Consider the following 10,692-nt stretch of genomic DNA (forward strand, 5'->3'; position numbering starts at 1 on the left):
TAACAGATTATCTGCGAGGGAATCCGCGAGGATTCTACTAGAATGTAACAAGAGAAAGATACACAAGACCCCGGCCCAGGATTAAAGGGGTCTCCAGGGGGTAAGACACATAGTCATGTCAGTGACCTATGCAAATGAGGTTGACCTTTACTGTGTATTCAAATGAGATTGACCTTTTACTTTGGAATTCCAAGACCATTATGACATCACTAGAACATGATGACATCACATTAATGACAAGGGTGTAAATCGAGCTGACACTACAGGAGCCGCTCAGAGGATGGCGACAGATGAAGATGTCCAGGCTGAGGAGAGAACTACAACAGGTATGTCCTATAGGGGGCGTCCATGCTGGGGGAACAAGTATGTCCTATAGGGGGCGTCCATGCTGGGGGGAACAAGTATGTCCTATAGGGGGCGTCCATGCTGGGGAGAACATGTATGCCCTATAGGGGGCGTCCATGCTGGGGAGAACATGTATGCCCTATAGGGGGCGTCCATGCTGGGGGGAACATGTATGCCCTATAGGGGGCGTCCATGCTGGGGGGAATATGGGATTCACTGTAGCTAGATCTAACCTTCCTCTATTGCAGCGCCCCCAGTGTTCCCCTTTAGTACATACACATAGCCGGAGCACCTGTGGCTCCTCTTTATTATACTAGTAATACCGCACTATGGATGACATCACACAGGCAGATTTGTCCTTCCTTTATCTGCCCCGTTCCATTTGAATCCACTCCTGGCAGTAAAAACTGCTCCAAAACTGCCTGTGTGATTATAGCCATAGGGGTCACTGTGAGCGCCCCCCATAGGCCCGGGAAAGAGGAGCCAAATTCTACAAACACAAGTGACGGGAACAACACTGGGGGGGGGGGAGGAGTTATTAGGGAGTGCTGTAAGCCCATATTAGTCTGGAGGGGGGGGGCGGAGTATTATTAGTATTATGTACATGATAGTAGATATGTCAGGATCAGGGAGGCCCCGCCCAATCTGATCAGCCACACCCACTAATAAAGGATGTTTGTGCAAATAGTCTGACGCCCCACGTCCATGTTGTCTGTACCATTGCGGTCTTTTATTGAGGATTTTCTGTGCAAATGTCGGCAGGGCCAATATTTTCCACTTTAGTAACTCCAAGCAACCTGAGATGAATTCTCCCCTGGAACATCACTCGCTCGTATGACATCACCAGGCCATGTGACATCACAATGATGGAATTGCATAAACACACCTTACACTGTAACTTATTAGTATAGACAAGGTCCAGGCCGGGGACTGGGGGAGGAGAGGTATGGGGGAGACATTGGGGAGGGGCTATAGGATATTGGTGCCATAAATTATTTCCTGACCTATAGAAATCTGAGGTCCTATGGGAGGCTCCGCCCCCTTTTATCTCCTTTTTTTTATTTTAAAGTGTCATACCATAAAAGTAACAGTTAGAGTGGCAGAGATAACTCCTCCCTCACTTGTGATGTCATTACCTGGGGCCGGTCACATGACATGTCTATTGTATTGTGAATGGCTTGATGTTTGTGTAATGGTGATGATGTCATGTTTTATATTAACTCACTTTCTATCACTTTATTTCAGCCTCTCCATAAGCATATGGACGGAGCGGCCATCTCCACAAGCTTCTAGAGGTAAGTACTGGAGCCTCATACTCCACTGGGAAGCTCAGGGGTGGGGCTTAAAAACTCAGGGGTGGGGCTTAGAAGCACAGGGGGTTGGGCTTAGAAGCTCAGGGGTTGGGCTTAGAAGCTATGGGGTGGGTCATAGAAGCTCAGTGGTTGGGCTAGGAAGTTCATAGGTTGGGTTTAGAAGCACAGGGGTGGGGCTTAGAAGCTCAGGGGTAGGGTTTGGAAGCTCAGGGGTGGGGCTTAGATTCTCATGTGTAGGGTTTGGAAGCTCGGGGTGGGGTTTAGAACCTCAGGGGTGGGGTTTAGAAGCTCAGGGGAGGGGCTAGGACAGTCAGGGTGCAGTGGAGAGAAATCCTTTTGATTTCCCCTTTGTTTTTTTTTATTTGCAGAAGTTCTTTACGCAAAGTCTTCTCCACACACACAGGTGTTAGACTAGGGAATGGAGGGTTCCTTCCTTTAGATTGTAAGCTCCTTGGAGCAGGGCAGACATTAATGATGGTTTCCTTTAGATTGTAAGCTCCTTGGAGCAGGGCTGGTCTTATCATGGAAGGTTGGAAGGAACTCTCTGGAATAGATTGTAAGCCTTTAGAGACAATACTGACTTTATTGGCAGGAATCCTCTCTTTAGTCTGTGGCTAATGGTCACCAGGATGGCTCCTATCTCTGAGGTCGGGGCTACATGGTGGCTTTGGCTGCGGCATGTGTCATGTGCTTGGAGATTACAGTGTTAGGTCTTTTCCATTAAATGGAAGGGAATATGATTGTGTTATGACAAGCAAGTCATCTGCTATGTTCTGGCGGTGGTTGCAATGGTGGTCCCCCCATCATTGAGCCCTTGTGAGTCATCGAGACACAACCACATTCGCGTTACTGGCGGGGTTTGCCAGCCGCACTACACATAGGTATTTGGCTGCGTGATGTGTGCTTAGATGCATGAAGTTGCTGAGTAGCTCCTGCCCTGGGGATGGCTTCTATCTCTGAGGTCGGGGCTACATGGCGGCTTTAGCTGCGGCATGTGTCATGTGGTTGGATATCGTAGTGTTAGCGCTATTTCCCTTTAATGGAAGTGAATGTGGTTGGGTTATGACAAGCAAGTCATCTGCTATGTTCTGGCGGTGGTTGCAATGGCGGTCTGACTGTCATTGAGCCCTTGTGAGTCATCGAGACACAACCACATTCATGTCACTGGCGGTAATGCCGGTATTTGACCACTACACCGTAGTCTCTGACTGTGTGATGTGTGTTGTGGCTGAAGTTGTCGTGTAGCCCCTGCCCCGGGGATAAGCCGCCATCATGGTCACCATTTATTAGGTATCATCACAGAGAGGATTCCTTACTCTAGTCTGTAAGCTCTCCGGAGCAGGAGGGGGTTGTTTTATACTACACACATATTACTATATACATCTATATACATTGTGAGCCTTCGGGCCCCTGCAAAGAAGAAGAGGAGGAGAGAAGAACTCCGACCGCAAAGAAGAGGAGGAGAGAAGAGCTCTGACTGCAAAGAAGAGGAGGAGAGAAGAGCTCCGACTGCAAAGAAGAGGAGGGGGGACTGCTGGGTATGGGGGAGGGATGGTGGGTATGGGGGGGCTGGAGGGTATGGGTGGAATTCTGGGTATGGGGGGGCTGGAGGGTATGGGTGGAATTCTGGGTATGGGGGGGCTGGAGGGTATGGGGCAGGCTGGAGGGTATGGGGGGGCTGGAGGGTATGGGGGGGCAATGTCAGGCATTTGGTTATTAATATAGTTGTAGTATCTCCATGTGTATCACCCATATCTATACAGTATGTTACTATATACATCTATATACATGTGAGCCTTCGGGCAGTATCTCTAGACTGTGAGCTCTTCGGAGCAGGTTTCGGCTCAGCAGTAGGCAGAGGGATAGACATGGTCCAGGGTTATATCGCCAATCGCCATATTTGGGGTCAGGAAGGAATTATTTTTTCCCCTGAGACCCAGATCTCCGGGGTTTTTCTTCGCCTTCCTCTGGATCATTGGGTTGGGGTTCTTATCTCAGGACCTTATTTATGGAGGGTCAGATGGACCATCACAGGAGCTCCAACTCCATGGACCTGAGAGAAGAAGCACAACCCCCATCATTTAGTAGGATATAATACAAGGCCTTATTATTACTAATGGCTCCTCTGCTTACTGCTAATAACAGGGAGACAGTTAGTTAGTTAGACGGGTTGGCTTTGTTAGGGGCAGTCACACCATGTAACGCAGCGCTGATACTGATACCAATTTACATGTCAGACTCAGCGCCGCGTTACATGGTGTGACTGCTCCCTAAGTTAGTTAGTGTAGGGACTCGCAGGACAATGAGGACCCTTGACGTGGGCTGCGAGCTTACAGATTTTTGCCAAAATTTTTTTTGCACCTTTTTTTTTTTTATAAAGAGCAATGTAATAGAAGTTTTATAAATTTTGGCAGAAATCTCACCAATCCCTCATTATCTGACTGATGGCAAATAAAAGTTGTTACAAATAACTTTCTGCGTTTTCATTTGGAGAAGTTTCCGGCGTTCTGTGGACATTGTATGAGCGGAGCTGCAGGACCTGAGATGTGACCGGAGACGGGGAGAAGAAATTATTATATGGGGAGACAAATCCAAGATGTGGCCATTAAAGGGATGCGAGTCTACAAGTGTCACCTCCATAGAGCGGCCGGTGCTCTCCTGTATACTACTACATTGTAGGATCTCTGGAGGTCTGTCAGTCTCAGCCTATATAGGGCGGCCGATAAGTAGCACTCCGACCTCTAGAAGGAACCAGATTAGACCTGGGGAAATGAAGGGAGAGGAGCGGGATAGTAATAGGTCTAATCAGAAGCCAAAGTAAGTGCTCCCCCCCCCCCCCCCGCCACTAAACAGCGCTACTGCCGCACCTGAGATTTTAACCCCTTCCTGAAGCCATTTCGTTTTCATTTTTCCACTTCCCGCCTTCCCAAAGTCATCACCTTGTTATTTCTCCATTCCTACAGCCATAGGGGGCTTATTCTTGTACGGCGCCATTTAACCCTCTGTGTGATGGACTGGGAAGCTTGGAAAAAATAAAAAATAAATGAAATGAGAAAAAAAAACATGATTTGCCCCATTTTTATGAGCTTTATGGTGTCACTGAGCAGTAATAATAAGAGCCCTGTCCCCTGTATTCTGCGGGTGGAACAATCAGTGATCGTAAATCTTATACAGGGGATTGTCTTTCAATTTTCCTGGAGGAATTCTGGAGTGTCAGATGGAGGGGTGAGAGAAAGGGTTTCTCTGAGAGAAAGATTTGGGTTTTGTCTTCCCTGCTCTGCAGGGTGTCTGATGGTTCAGCTGTGCACGGCTCATTCACTGCCCAGTAAGGTGCGGAGTCCTAGCTTTCCTCTGTGTTTAGTGCAAACTAAAAGCACTGATACTTTTTGCTATGGGCACTTTGTTCTGTCTATTGCGATGGCCTGTGTGTACCTGTCTGTGTTACAGTCGAGCATGGAATTTGTGTGGAGCCTTTGCTTCCCTTCATGCTTAGTGCATAGTCTGAGCACTTATGTCTATTGAGATGGCCTGTATATGTCTGTCTGTGTTACAGTCAAGCTTGGAATTGGGCATGTCTATTGCTATGGCTTGTGTGCACCTATCTGGCCGGTTTCGCCCGCTGCCATAAAGCGCAGCTAATGGGAACAGCAGCCTATGAGATGGCAGTGAGTTTTCCAGCAACTCCCACAGCTCTGGTGAGGTAAGCTAAGGTGCACCAAGACTGCTTTGTGAGTGAACAAGGCCCTTTTTTTTTTTTTTTTTTTTTTTTTTAAAGTTTCTGTCTGTAAGGAAACAGACTTTTATGTTACGTGCATCAGGTCTAGAGTTCTGTACTGTTTGTACTCTACCCGAAGGCTAGATCTGCCTGCTGCCATCTGCACCATCTGCCTGTGGCTGCCTGACTAACGCCTACTGTGTCGGCTTCACTACACAATTGATCATTGGGGCCCTCCCCCAAGAGTCGATATGGCCGTCTCTAAATCATCGAGGCGCACGGTAGTGCCATCAGAAGATGGCTCAAATCTCCAGGATGCGATATACAGGCGCGCAGAGGGTTCCCTGCGCCGAATTTATACTGCGGCATCTGCGCAGGCCTCCGTGGGGAGTTCTACAGGAGAAGTCGTTCAGTTCCTGCGAGGTAATAGATCTACTCTGCGTAGAGATATCGATACAGGCGTTCCCTGTGATGATCTTCTGGCGTTCCTATCCTCCACCTCCGTAACAGTGGATTATTTGGCAGAAGCAGGTTTGTATCAAGTGAAGATGGCGGCAAAGGCTATGGCATTAGCCATGACCACAAGACGCCCCCTGTGGATGAAGCCCTGGAGGGCAGATAATATTTCCAAATACAACTTGTGCGCACTTCTGTTTGAGCTGGGCAGGCTCTTTGGGAAAGAGCTGGATACCATTATGGAGGGGTTAGCGGATAGTAAGGGGAAGAGTCCTCCCCACAGTTCTAGATGGAGGGCCAGGGGCGGATCCGGATTAGCGGGGCCCCGCGGCGCGGCCGGGACCTAACAAAATGGTCCCGGTCGGCATGTCCCGGCTCCAACAGAGCTCAGCGTTAAAGCAGGAGCTGAGCTCACAGCTCCTGCTTTAAACGCCTATGTATTTCATCTCATCGGCGGTAGGACGCCGATGAGATGAAATACATAGGCGTTTAAAGCCGGAGCTGTCACAGCTCATCTCCTGCTGTAACGCTGAGCTCCGGCATTTGTAGCCGCGATGTGATGATGTCATCACATCGCGGCTACAATATGTGTCTGAGGGAGAGAGCTGCGAGGGAACGAGGAATGGTGAGTGTGAGTGTGTGTGAGTGAGAACGGCATGACAGTGGGGCAGATGGAGGAGGGAGAACGGCATGGCAATGGGGCAGATGGAGGAGGGAGAACGGCATGGCAATGGGGCAGATGGAGGAGGGAGAACGGCATGACACTGGGGCAGATGGAGGAGGGAGAACGGCATGACACTGGGGCAGATGGAGGAGGGAGAACGGCATGGCAATGGGGCAGATGGAGGAGGGAGAACGGCATGACACTGGGGCAGATGGAGGGGGGAGAACGGCATAACACTGGGGCAGATGGAGGAGGGAGAACGGCATGACACTGGGGCAGATGGAGGAGGGAGAACGGCATGACACTGGGGCAGATGGAGGAGGGAGAACGGCATGGCAATGGGGCAGATGGAGGAGGGAGAACGGCATGGCAATGGGGCAGATGGAGGAGGGAGAACGGCATGGCAATGGGGCAGATGGAGGAGTGAAACTGGGGGCAGATAAAGGGGGAGAATGGCATGAAACTGGGGACAGAGATAGAGGGGGGGACATGAAACTAGGGGTAGATGAAGGGTGTATATGAAAATGGGGGGGAGATATAATTTACGGGTGACTGTAGGAAGATTATACTGTGTGGAATCACATGAAAATTGAATGAGAATGGGTGGAGTCAACATAAAAGTGGGTGGGGTCTAATTTGCTGCGGCGCGCGCAGCGCGCCGCACGTTTTGTTCCCTCTTTCTAGTCTTCAACAGTTGGGAAGTACAGGTTAGAAGTGCGAGACCCCCAGTAAGTAGGGCCCCGCCAAAGTCAATTGCCCAGGGCCCCGCAAACCCTGGATCCGCCACTGTGGAGGGCTGGTCCGTCATACAGAGGGAGAAGATTCTCCAGAACATACGAATCGAGAGGTTCCTTTCAGAAGCGCTCTGGAGCTCAGGGCAGAGGAATAAATTGACGCACCATCCGGCAGCCTGAAAAGGAGAAAACTACCTTCTGACGTCTACTCCCCCCTACCCCCTCCCCTTGTATCCGCTCCGCTTTTGCCAGTGGAAGGTCGACATTCCCACTTCTCGGCGGCGTGGAGCCGTCACATTCAGGACCCATGGGGCCTCCAGCTCGTGTATTCGGGCTACAAAATAAAGTTCACATCTCACCCACCCGACAAATTTGTGAAAACCCGCGTCTTATGTGGTCAAAAGCAGATCCTTCTGGACAACGCTGTTCAGGGATACCTGGACAAAGGCGCTCTAGAGCCAGTGCCTCTGGCAGAGCAATCGACCGGAATATACTCTCCAGTGTTTTTGGGACCCAAAACATCGGGAGTCGGAGAATGATGGTCAATTTAAGATTTCTCAACCTATACATCCTCAAGACCCATTTCCGGATGGAAACTATCAGGTCAGTGACACCTTTTCTGCACTGAGGAGACAGGTTTGTCACCCTAGATTTAGGGACGCATATTTACACGTCCCGATATTTCCGCCACACAGAAGGTTCTTGAGGATTGGGGTTGTGCTGAACGGTACTCTGTGTCATCTGCAGTTCACAGCTCTTCCGTTCGGAATATCCTCGGCCCCCCATACCTTTACAAAGGTCGTGGCCCCGGTCGTTGCAGCTCTTCGGCTCCAAGGTATATTCATCATACCGTACCTAGACGATTGGCTGTTACAGGCCACTCAACAGAGGTTCTCGCGGCCCACCTAAGGACCACCATCACCTTCCTAGAAGAGTTAGGCGGGCTGATCAATTGGCAAAAGTCAGCGGTCGTCCCCACCACCAGAATCCAGTTCTTGGGTTCATTGTGGACTCTCAGAGGATGGAGATACCTCTTCCTCACAATCGGATGGAGAAGATTTGTCGGGCAGTGCAATATCTGGCGGTTACGTGGGAGGTTCGGGTAAGAACCGCAATGAAGGTCTTAGGTTTAATGTCAGCAGCTGCGGATGTAAGTCCATGGGCACTATGGCATATGAGGCCACTACAGAGCGAGATCCTCAAGGTATGGAGCCGCAGCCCCTCAGGGCTGAAGAAGCCTATCCAGTTGTCCATCAGTACCTGTCGATCACTGCAATAGTGGTCCCTATTGAAGGACGGGATGTCCACGGTCCAGCCCGACTGGACCCTGTTGACAACGGATGCCTCCCTCCATGGCTGGGGAGCGTATCGGGGGGAGACCCTGGCACAAGGGACATGGAGCCGACTGGAGACTGCTCAGTCATAGAATTGGCGCGAGTTATGCGCAGTGTATCGAACCCTGCTATACTTCACCCGGGATCTACGCGGCAAGGCAGTCAGAGTCAGGACGGACAACATCACGGTGGTCCTCTACCTGAACAAGCAGGGAGGGACGAGGTCCCCTCCCTCCTCAAGCTAACAGATCAGATTTTTTTCCTGGGCGGAGGAAAATCTAAGCCACCTCAGTGCGGTGCACATAAGGGGACATCTGAACGTGCTGGCAGACCAGCTCAGCAGGGGAGAAGCAGTGTCGGGCGAGTGGTCCCTCAACCAGGAGGTCTTTCGTCAGTTGACTTGGATGTGTTCTCTCCCTGAGGTGGATCTGATGGCCACCCAGTACAATGCCAAGGTGGAGAGGGTCTGTTCCCTCTACCAGGAGGACAACCCCTTGGCAGTAGATGCCCTATTAATACCTTGGAGGTTCAGGCTGGCGTACATCTTCCCTCCACTTCCCATGGTTTCAAAGGTATTGGCCAAGATCAGACAAGACCAGGTATGGGTGATTGCCATCATCTCGTTCTGGCTGAAAAGGGCATGATTTACCCACCTCATACAGATGAGTCAAGGGAATTACTGGAGGCTTCCACTTCTTCACAACCTGGTAACCCAAAACAAGTGGCTATGCCAGGACCTGAAGAGGTTCAACCTGACAGCCTGGAGGCTGACCGCACCCTATACGGATATGGGGGATTGTCACCGCCGTGCGGACAACACTGGCCTGCTCAAGGGCAGATTCTATGAATAGAAGCTACATGAGGATTGGCAGAATTTACCAGCAATGGTGCATGGAGAATCAACGTGCAATACCAGTTATTGAGTCGGTATTGGAGTTTTTGTAAAGCGGGCTGGAGAAAGGCCTCACCCCGGTGACATTAAAAGTGCATGTAGCTGCCCTTTCAGCCGTATTAGGGATAAGATTGTCACAAGATCCGTTGGTAAGTTAATCCTTAAGTGGGGCCGGTGGCTCCGACCCACCATCCAAGTCCCAATCCCCCAATGGGATTTAGCTATGGTACTGCAGGGGCTCTGTGGGCCCCCCTTTGAACCACTACAAGAGGTAGGACTAAAGTTCCTCTTCTGCAAAGTGGAATTCCTCTTAGCCGTCACATCGGATAAGCATACTGGAGAACTGCAGGCTTTAGCAGCCTCTGAGCCGTATTCACTATTCTTTCCAGACAGGGTACAATTAAGATATCTCCCGGGATTTATTCCAAAAGTCCCGTCGACCCAGAATATTAACCATATAATTACCCTACCCACGTTTTTCCGTCCCCCACCTCTCAGGAGGAGGAGAGGTGGCATTCCCTGGATCTGGAAAGGTGCTTACAAATCTATCTGGAACGCACTAGAACCTTCAGGAGAGCGGAAAACCTTCTGGTAAATTTTTCCGGAAAATACAAGGGGTGTAGAGCCTCTAAGGCAACATTGACGAGATGGATGAGGCCATCTCTCAAGCATTCAGTACTCAGGGCCTACTTCCGCCTGAGTTTGTAAGGGCACATTCTACTTGTGCAGTTGCCGCGACATGTGCGGAGAGATATTCCATCTCCCTGGACCAGATTTGTGCGGCAGCAACCTGGAGTTCTCACTTAAGTTTTGTGAGACATGATAGGTTGGACGATTTTAGCGCGGAGGCGGCTGCCTTGGGTCGCTCGGTATTGACATCAGTTTGTCAGGAAGTCGCACCCTAGGGGGGGGTTTCTTGTTACCTCCCCATCTGTTGTGCTGCTGTGTTGGACGTATGGGGAATGGAGGATTATGTAGATAATCTGTTTTCCCATAGTCCAAACAGCAGCACAAGGCTCCCTCCCTCTCTCCTGTTACCTGCCTGACTATATTGTTCCAGCTGGAAAGTTTGGTGGAGGAGGGAGAACTTTGTGGGGGTGTTTATTATTTGGGGAAATCTTAATGCTTTGCTACGACCTTTTAGACCATTGTGAGGACAGTTTGGGGAAGGCTTCCTTTCTGTTCCAGGACGACAATGACCCAGCAAGATCTATAAAGACCTTTAGAAGTTTTCTGAGG

The sequence above is a fragment of the Leptodactylus fuscus genome, unplaced genomic scaffold (genome assembly GCF_031893055.1).
Source record: "Leptodactylus fuscus isolate aLepFus1 unplaced genomic scaffold, aLepFus1.hap2 HAP2_SCAFFOLD_174, whole genome shotgun sequence".
NCBI lineage: Eukaryota > Metazoa > Chordata > Amphibia > Anura > Leptodactylidae > Leptodactylus > Leptodactylus fuscus.